Source organism: Triticum aestivum, chromosome 5A, assembly GCF_018294505.1.
Source record: "Triticum aestivum cultivar Chinese Spring chromosome 5A, IWGSC CS RefSeq v2.1, whole genome shotgun sequence".
Taxonomy (NCBI): domain Eukaryota; kingdom Viridiplantae; phylum Streptophyta; class Magnoliopsida; order Poales; family Poaceae; genus Triticum; species Triticum aestivum.
In genome coordinates, this window is record NC_057806.1 from 710,054,464 (window position 1) to 710,064,765 (window position 10,302).

A 10,302-nucleotide genomic window follows, 5' to 3' on the forward strand; every position below is an offset into this window, starting at 1 on the left:
GTTTTGCTTGTATTCTTCGAACTCGACCGCTGTCACTTGGGAATCGGCAATTTTGGAGCCCTTCTGAAAGCACTCCTCAGCCTTTTTCCTATCACCGGTGACAGTGATCACACCTTTGGGACCGGGCATCTTCAATTTGAGGTACACGTAACATGGTCGAGCCATGAACCGTGCATAGGCTGGTCTCCCCAAAATGGCATGATATGCACTTTGAAAATCCACGACCTCAAACGTCAACTTTTCTTTGCGAAAATGCTTTGAATCGCCAAACACTACGTCCAAAGCTATCTGGCCGAGTGACTCGGCCTTCTTCCCTGGTATAACTCCATGGAAGCTCATGTTACTAGTGCTCAGCCGGGACATCGAAATGCCCATACCTTTCAACGTGTCTGCATATAACAGATTCAACCCACTCCCACCGTCCATCAGCACCTTTGTCAGTCGAGTGCCTTCGACAACTGGATCGACCACCAAAGCTTGCCTCCCAGGGGTGGCAATATGATTCGGGTGATCAGATTGGTCGAATGTGATGGGTGTTTGAGACCACTTCAGATAATTTGCCTTTGCTGGGGCAACCATGTTAACCTCTCGGTTAATCACTTTCAGTCGACTTCTGCTTTCCACATCTGCGAAGATCATCAGAGTGGAGTTGATATGCGGATATCCTCCCTCACTGTCATCTTTGTCTTCGGCCTTGTCCGGCTCCTTCTCCTTGTCCTTAGACTGTTTTCCCTGAAACTGCTGGATCAGGAGTCGACATTGGCGAGTGGTGTGCTTTGGGTAAATGATATTCCCCTCTTCATCTTTCTTCGTGTGAATATGACACGGCATATCCATCACGTCGTTCCCTTCTTTATCCTTTACCTTCTTGGGGTTCCAGGATCCTTTTGGTTTCCCCTTAAACTTTCCTTGAGTCACGGCCAGAGCCTCTCCAGGAGCTGCCGGTTCAGCCTTCCGCTTCTGTTTCCGACTGGTGTTTCCTTTTTCCGACTGACTCGGCTTGTGCTTGCCGCTTCGGAGTCGGTCTTCTTCTTCGCCGTTGGCATACTTGGTAGCAATCTCCATCATCCGACTCAAGGTCATGTCACCGGTTCGACCAAATTTCAAACTCAGTTCTCTGTTCTTGACACCATCTTTGAAGGCGCATACTGCCTGATGGTCAGAGACATTTTCCACAGTGTGGTGCAAAGTGATCCACCTCTGAATATACTCTCTGAGAGTCTCATTGGTTTTCTGCATGCAGACTTGCAACTCTGTCAATCCCGCTGGTCGCTTGCAAGTCCCTTCGAACGTTCTGACGAACACTCGGGACAGATCTTCCCAAGTGTAAATGCTGCTAGGAGGCAATTGAGTCAACCATGCCCTGGCAGAACCTTCCAACATGAGGGGCAAATGCTTCATGGCCACCTCGTCGTTCCCACCACCGATCTGAACTGCCACTCGGTAGTCTTCAAGCCAAGTTTCAGGCTTAGACTCACCAGTGAACTTGCTGACTCCTGTTGCCAACCTGAAATTGGGGGGAATAACTGCGGCTCTGATAGCTCTGCTGAAACATTCAGGACCAGAAACATGTACTTGACTGCTCGTGGGCACATCTCTGTCGAGTGCGCCTCGATGGGCTCTGTTCCGGTCGACCAACCCTTGCACGATAATGGATCGCGCGTCGAAGCCTGGCTCTCTGGGGTCAACTGGAACCCTACGCCCTGTACTGTACTGACGCCTATCATCTGGCTGCCGAGGAGCGTAAGACCCACCCCTCGGAGGGGAATAGGGCACTCGACGCCTATCATCTCGGTCGAGTCTGTCGCCATATTGATCTCGCCGATTCTCACGCCCTTCGCGCCGCGGAGGCGATCTGGGGCTGTGAGCCGACTGAACCGTATTCACAGTGACAGATCGACTGTGAATTCTGTTGCGCGACTGAGACACGGCTGAATTCTGATCTCCTGCTGCCCGGAGCAGATCCCTGATTTGCAGCAAACCTCTGCCAGCTTCCGACTGCGAAGGCTGAATGGACTCTGCTATACGGGTCGCAGCTGCTAAATTCTGAATTGGGGTTCGATATACCTGAGTCGGCGGGAAGAGTTGACGTCGACTGGTGTCGGGAACTCGTTGCCGCGCGCGCTCGTCGAGTGCTCGCTGAAGGTTCTCCAGTCGAGTGCGCTCGGCCAAATTGGCCAGACGCGCCTCCTCCAAGGCACGAGCCTCGGGGGTTTCTCCTGCGATGGGAATACGCAGGGGATCCTCGTTCCTGCGGCGAAGCTCTTCTCTTTGCAGAGAGTCGAGTGGCTCGGGCTGGTACTCTTCGTAGCCTCGTGCAGGGTCGCCGCCGTCGCCTGCTCCACCACCACGGGCGAAGCCAGGAGGACTGTGGGGCCCGTCGACCATCAAGATTTCCGCCACTGGATCACTGCTTCCGCACTCGGATGCAGTCTCTCCGGAGCCAGTCGACTGATCGAACAAGCCGTAGAGAGATTCGTTGGGCTCGATTGCCGCAACTTGTGTAGTGGCTGACTGGCGAGCCACCGCGTGACTCACCCATCGCTGAAGCCTCGACCGGCCTGAGCGCTTGCGCTGGCGGGAGACCGGGAGGGTGGAAGATGGAGGAGCCGACCGATACTGAGTCGATGGTTGCCGCAGCAGAACGCCGCGGACACATGCGCGAAAATGCGTCGCACCGCGGACGGGGAGCGCATCTACGTCGAGTGGAGCCTCCTGGAGCCATGCGGAGTCGTCGGCGATGAAGGCGAGAGCGCCGAGACGGATCTCTTGACCCTCGACCAAAATTCCAGCAGACACCATGATGAAAGTACTCGGAAGAATCGCAACTTCTCCACAAAATCGCTAAAACACCTGCCCCACGGTGGGCGCCAACTGTCGTGGTTCTAAGCCTGACAGTAGAGTGGGGGGTAGGTATGGAGAGGCAAGGTCCTAGCTATGGAGAGGTTGTAAGCACAAAGGATGTACGAGTTCAAGCCCTTCTCGGAAGAAGTAACAGCCCTACGTCTCGGAGCCCGGAGGCGGTCGAGTGGATTATGAATGTATGGATTACAAGGTGCCGAACCCTTCTGCCTGTGGAGGGGGGTGGCTTATATAGAGTGCGCCAGGACCCCAGCCAGCCCACGTAGGAGAGGGTTTAAGGTGAGTTAAGTCTGGGGCGTTACTGGTAACGCCCCACATAAAGTGCCTTTACTATCATAAAGTCTACTTAATTACAGGCCGTTGCGGTGCAGAGTGCCTCTTGACCTCCTGGTGGTCGAGTGAGTCTTCATGGTCGAGTCCTTCAGGCCAGTCGAGTGAATCCTCGTTGGTCGACTGGAAGGCGACCTCTTCTAGGGATGTCCTAGGGTAAGTTACTTGGAACAGGTCCATGACCCTACCCTAGGTACATAACCCCATCAATGATAGCTACATGTAATGGTAGCTATGACTCTACTTAAAGTTCGACTTAAGACTACTCGACCGTTGCAGCTCCCATGTCATCCTTCCACCTCCCTTGTCCGAGTGGTGGTGGTCATGCCGATTGGAGGGTAGGCATCCGAGTGATGTCCGTGCGTTCGAATCGACTTTTTGTTATACGCATCCGAATGCACCTATGGTCCAGAGACCTACCGATGATGGTGTGGGGCCCTAGGTGGGTTCCATATGACAGGTCCTTGACCCTACCTGTAGTAGGTGACCTCATCAGGAGAAGCGTAGGATTGTTCGTGATGCCACGACATCAAAAATGTCCATCACATGGGCACGCAGTTTTCCACAAGGGGGGACACAAAAGAGGAGAGGTACAAACTCATCTTGTCTGTGAATAAAGAGAGGATGGATTAGGACTGGAAGAAGATAAACAATAAGTTGCAAATGAAAGCAATGAGTGGCCCAAAATACAACTGTCAACGCGACCTCCTCCTCCTCTGGCGCTCCCGCGGGCGGCAGGGGAGGAACCCTAGCCGCCGCCCGCCTCTCCCTCCCCCTCCCACCGCCGCCAAAGGGCGCGGCCGGGCGAAGCCTGGCCGGCGGCGGCGGGCACTTCTCACCCCCTCGCTCGTCAGGGGCTGGCGCGGGCCGGCGATGTTGGTCTTGGGCGCTGCGGTGCGCGGGACGTGGTGGTGGGTTGGCGTGGAGGAAGCTCGGGGCCTTGCTGGCGGTGAGGTGGGCTGTGCAGGGGCGGGGCGTGCCAGTCCATGCACTGACGCCGGCTGTTGCAGCGGCGGCCAGATCTGGCGGGCGGCGCGGGCTGGGTACTTTGTGGGAAGCCGTCTCTGCGGTGGTCGGTGGAGTGGCGGCGCGGTGGTGGTGGTTCGTGCTGGTGGTGGCGCTGGCGGCGGTGTGGGCTTCGGCCGACCTTGCATGCGGCGGCCCTTGGCGGCGAGGATGGTGGCGCTGGCTCGGGGCTGCCCGTTGACTGCTCAGGGGTACGAAAGGCGGTTCCTTTCCACTCGTCTCTTTGGTTGGGGTAGAGGTGGGTGGTGGGTGAGGTGGCATCGAGATCCTGGATGCCGGGGCGGCGGCCCTGGTGGTGGTGTCGCGGTGCTCATGGGCAAAGCTCGTGGCTTGGTGCTGCCTGGTGGCCATGGCCGTGTGGGCGGCATGGTAGCCAGGGTGTGACGTTCGGTGGTGGTGAAAACATGTTCTATCTTCGGACGGACCAGCGACGGCAAAGCTCGTTCCCTTCTTGAAGGCGTCTACGCGGCTCTCACTGCCCGTCGTGTTGCTTCAGGGGAAACCCTGATCCTTGGGTCGGGCGGTGGCGGCGCTTCAGTGTCGTAACCTTCCTGTTGGCACCGCTTTGGAGCCCACGGTTCATCGTATGTAGCTTCTTCTCTTCGCGGTGGCGTGTTCACGGTTGAGGCCCCCGGTTGCTATTGTAGTGCTATGGGTGGTGTTGCTGCGCTCAGCGCCTATGTATCCTGCCCTGGGTGTGTGCGTGTATTCTGGTGGCGTGCGTTGTACCGGGTTGTTGATAATCTTTGCTTTATATATAAAGCGGGGCGAAAGCCTTTTTCAGTAAAGCAACGAGAGTTAGAAATTGAGGAGAGGATAGTTTGGAGAAGAAGGAGGTGTGTCCAAAATGGGAGCTCAAGAAAGCCTGAACTTTTGGAACCGTAGAGATTGAAATGGAGAGGTTGCAGCTGGCTCAAGACACGGAGGATTCTATGATAATATTAACGGACGCAAGCCTCTTAGATGCCGAAGGCAAGAAGTGACTTGAGAGGAGGAAGAAGGAGATCACCATGCATAGAGAGTTCAAGGCGGCGTTGGCGTAACGGATGGCAATAGATCACACGACACGGATGCTGACAGAGCATGCGGCACGGATGGCGTGTGGCGAGTGATTTATCACGTTATCCAGCCGTGTCTAGGACATTGAATTTCATTTTGCCATACGAGGAGAGTGCCTGTCCGGCAGGACATATGAGGGGCCGTCCGGCGCTGCTCCAAGATGCAGTCGGACGCGTCCAGCAGCCTGGCGCCGTAGATCACCATCGTTTTATTCGATCATACCAACATACTTGCGTACCACAGAACTAACTCAGCTAGAGTAACTAGCCTAGCTGAGGCCAGCACTACCAGCACCACCAGCATCACGGCCATGTCTGTCATCGTCGTCGATCTACTCACACGCTCGCTCTCGCAGTGGCAGGTGTTTCTAGGGACTCATGGGGTACGTATCTATAGCTGGCCACGCACGGGCCGAGCTCGCCATGCATGCGGCACGTAGCCAGCGTACGCGGCCATCGCCGCCGACGTAGCACGTAGGTAGTGCATACATTCAAGTCCGGTCTGTAGAGGTCAGCTGGGTAGTTGGTCGATGTAGGTTGCGCTCTCGCCGCTCGGTGGGCGGTAGGCGAAAGCTAGTCCATTCATGCGCATCCTTCCAAACGCGATCGTCGCCTCGTGTTTCCGTTTCTTGTTACGACCTGGACCTGACGTAGACCATATCTGGCGCCGTGTACAGCATGGAACGTACGTTTTCACTGTACCACACGATGAAGTCGCCCTCAAAAATCTCAACAAGCTTGAGCCAGCGTTCCTTTGGGAGGGAACGGACAAGACCACCGGGCCAAATGCAATGTTAATTGAGACACCGTTTGCCGCCCAATTGCCAATTGGGGTCTTAAAGTGCTAAACATGGAGAAATTTGCTAGGACACTGATGCTTCGTTGGGTATGGTTTGAATGGAAGGACCCAACTAAAATGTGGGTTGGCATGGACAACCCGTGCGATAACGCGGACTACAACTTCTTCTATGCCTCCTCAATTATTATCGTGGGAAATGGCGCGCACACCACCTTTTGGGACTCTCCATGGGTGCACAACCGCAAACCCATGGATATGGCCCCTCTCATCTACGCGGCGTAAGAATTGGAAGGTGCGGGAAGCACTAAAGGATGGTGCTTGGGTTAAACAGATCAAGATGACGTCCAGTTTTTCTATAGAGCACTTCAGACAATTTCTCGAGCTTTGGGCCACCATCCGGGATTTCCATCTACATGAGGATATTGACGACGAGATTGTTTGGAAGCATTTTACTAGTGGCCTCTATTCGGCGGAGTCCGCCTACAAAGCGCAATTTCTTGGCCTCATTCGCTCTCCCTTGAAGCATGCAGTGTGGAAAATTTGGGCTCCACCCAAGGTCAAGTTCTTTGCTTGGCTGGCCATCCAAAATAGAGTCTGGACCGATTGGCCAAGCGCGGTTGGCCTAACTGTGGTGTTGGGGATCGTAGCAGAAATTAAAAATTTTCTACGCATCACCAAGATCAATCTATGGAGTATTCTAGCAACGAGGGGAATCGGAGTGCATCTACATATCCTTGTAGATCGCGAGCGAAAGCGTTCAAGTGAACGGAGATGATGGAGTCCTACTCGCCGTGATCCAAATCACCGATGACCAAGTGCTGAACGGACAGCACCTCCGCGTTCAACACACGTACGGTTGGGAAGACGTCTCCTCCTTCTTGATCCAGCAAGGGGGAAGGAGAGGTTGATGAAGATCCAGCAGCACGACGGCGTGGTGGTGGATGCAGCAGGATCCCGGCAGGGCTTCGCCAAGCACAAGCGGGGAGGAGAGGTGTTACGGAGGGAGAGGGAGGCGCCAAGAGCAAGGTGTGGCTGCCCTCCCTCCCTTCCACTATATATAGGGGCTAGGGGGGAGATCCCATCTAAAAGGGGGGGCCTGAGGGCAACGGCCCCCTTAGGGTTTCCAACCAGGGGGGCGCATGCCCCCTCGGGGGGCAACGGCCCCCTAGGGTTTCCAACCCTAGGCGCCTTGGGCCCTTGGGTGGGGCGCACCAGCCCATCAGGGGCTGGTTCCCATGCCACTTCAGCCCATGGGGCCCTCCGGGATAGGTGGCCCCATCCGATGGACCCCCGGGACCCTTCCGGTGGTCCCGGTACAATACCGGTAACCCCCGAAACCTTCCCGCTGGCCGAAACTGGACTTCCTATATATAAATCTTTACCTCCGGACCATTCTGGAACTCCTCGTGACGTCCAGGATCTCATCTGGGACTATGAACAACTTTCGGGGTTACTGCATACTAATATCTCTACAACCCTAGCGTCACCGAACCTTAAGTGTGTAGACCCTACGGGTTCGGGAGACACGCAGACATGACCGAGACGCCTCTCCGGTCAATAACCAACAGCGGGATCTGGATACCCATGTTGGCTCCCACATGCTCCTCGATGATCTCATCGGATGAACCACGATGTCGAGGACTTAATCAATCCCGTATTCAATTCCCTTTTTCAATCGGTACGTTACTTGCCCGAGACTCGATCATCGGTATCCCAATACCTCGTTCAATCTCGTTACCGGCAAGTCTCTTTACTCGTTCCGTAATGCATGATCCCGTGATGAACCACTTGGTCACATTGAGCTTATTATGATGATGCATTACCGAGTGGGCCCAGAGATACCTCTCCGTCATACGGAGTGACAAATCCCAGACTCGATTCGTGCCAACCCAACAGACACTTTCAGAGATACCCGTAGTGTACCTTTATAGTCACCCAGTTACGTTGTGATGTTTGGCACACCCAAAGCACTTCTACGGTATCCGGGAGTTGCACAATCTCATGGTCTAAGAAAATGATACTTGACATTCGGAAAAGCTATAGCAAACGAACTACACGATCTTTGAGCTATGCTTAGGATTGGGTCTTGTCCATCACATCATTCTCCTAATGATGTGATCCCGTTATCAATGACATCCAATGTCCATAGTCAGGAAATCGTGACTATCTTTTGGTCAACGAGCTAGTCAACTAGAGGCTCACTAGGGACGTGTTGTGGTCTATGTATTCACACATGTATTACGATTTCCGGATAACACAATTATAGCATGAATAATAGACAATTATCATGAACAAGGAAATATAATAATCATTTTATTATTGCCTCTAGGGCATATTTCCAACATGTGGCTCATGCCCCTTATGCATGCGTGAGAATGAGTCGGTTAACCATCTCTTCTTCAAATGCCGTTTCACCATTCGCCTATGGGGCTTGGTCAAGGTGTGGCTACAACTCATTCACGTTGACACCTCCACTTGGCCCCTAAGGCATTCCACCTTAGACTGGTGGCTTGGGTTGACAGATACTTCCGTCCCCAACCGGAAGGCCATGGCCTCGCTCACCATGCTCACTACATGGACGATCTGGAACGGGTGAAACGCCCGTGTATTCCGCAACATGGCCGCTCCGCCTACGGTTCTTCTCGACAACATCAAAAGGGAGGCATCATTTTGGGTCGCCGCCAGAGCTAAGAAACTAGGGTCCATCATGCCGGGAGAGTGATTCTTCCGGGGACCGATAAACTCCTACGAGCCATCACTCTCAACCCAAAACGAGGAGTAGAATTAATAATGCTACATTCACGGATGTTTTTTTTTTCGGGGAGCATTAATTCATTCACAGATGATTACGGGGAGGTTCAGGTGGGTGGGGCCCCTCCCTCCCCCTTAACTCAATAACCATTTGCCAAGTCATAATGACCCTGTAAAACCCTCATAATCATCCGTGAATGTAGCATTACTCGAGCAAAACAAACGGCCAGCCCGTAAACCCGTAGGAAACATTTCCGTCAACTGCGAGGCGCTTGTGGTGACTATGTGAAATCTCAAGATGTTATGCCAACTCAGTCTTTTAAGATGCTTATAGGGATATGGTGTGCGTTCATAAGGGCAGATATATGCTCGTGTATGTGAGGGACTTTGATTATACTGTGCCACAAAAAAACTAGGAGCAGAACAACCGGCCAGCCCTTAAACTCGGCAAATTCCTATACGCATAGCAGCTCACGACACCTCGATAAAAAAGGAGTTGTACAGTATATATGAGGACAATTTTTCTTATACATGAACATTGCTTTATGTCACATTTCCATACCATGATCATCCTGGCTTGAAATAAGTGAATGCTTTCTCACATATGGAAATATATTTTTATGATTCGTCACCAAATTGTATTCCTGATACATGAGCATTATTCGTATAGGTGAACTTTTTTTTTTTGCAACACATACGTTTAAAATTTAAAACCATTTTCCAGACTAAATATAATTATGGAGATTTACTTTCGACATTTGCTCCAACAGTTCCCGCTTAAGGCCGTCATATCGAAACTCCCCGTCAACCGTATTCCACATTCATTGCAAAGAAAGGTATATAAGAAAAAATATTTGAAGTTCATAAAACTGTTTATGAAGTCATTAACCTTTTTTATACATATTAACATTTTGTTCACGAATACATAAACATCCCTAGCGAGCTATGTAAACATTCGTTTTTGACGTCATGCACATTTATTTTAAAACACACTACACTTGTTCCCAGTACACAAAAACTTTTTGTTATAAATCTATTTATAATAATATTTTAACACGTTGAAGATAAAAAATACATACTATAAAAGTATGTCCTAATGGGCTGTGCCATAGTTAAAGGACCCGGTCGGATATGGGCGTTTTTTTATAGTATATGCCGTGGTGTTTACTTCCTATCATGCGAGGAACTGTTACGAAAAAGGGTTTCTCCTTGCTTTGTATTACAAAGCAACCATCGATACATCCAACGATAGGTGTTGGGGCCGCAGCACAAACAAGCCCAAAGAAAAACAGAGAAAAAAGAAAGAGAAAGAAATGCCAACAATGGCAGATCAACGAAACGAAGACGACCGGCGACCGCTGCACCCTCCGGAGAAGTACCACCACGCTCCCGGCACTCTGAAGCGCCGCGTACCAAGCAACACCTTCAAGAAGGAGGCGACGACGACGCCGTTGTTACCCGGATTAGTCCTAGGGT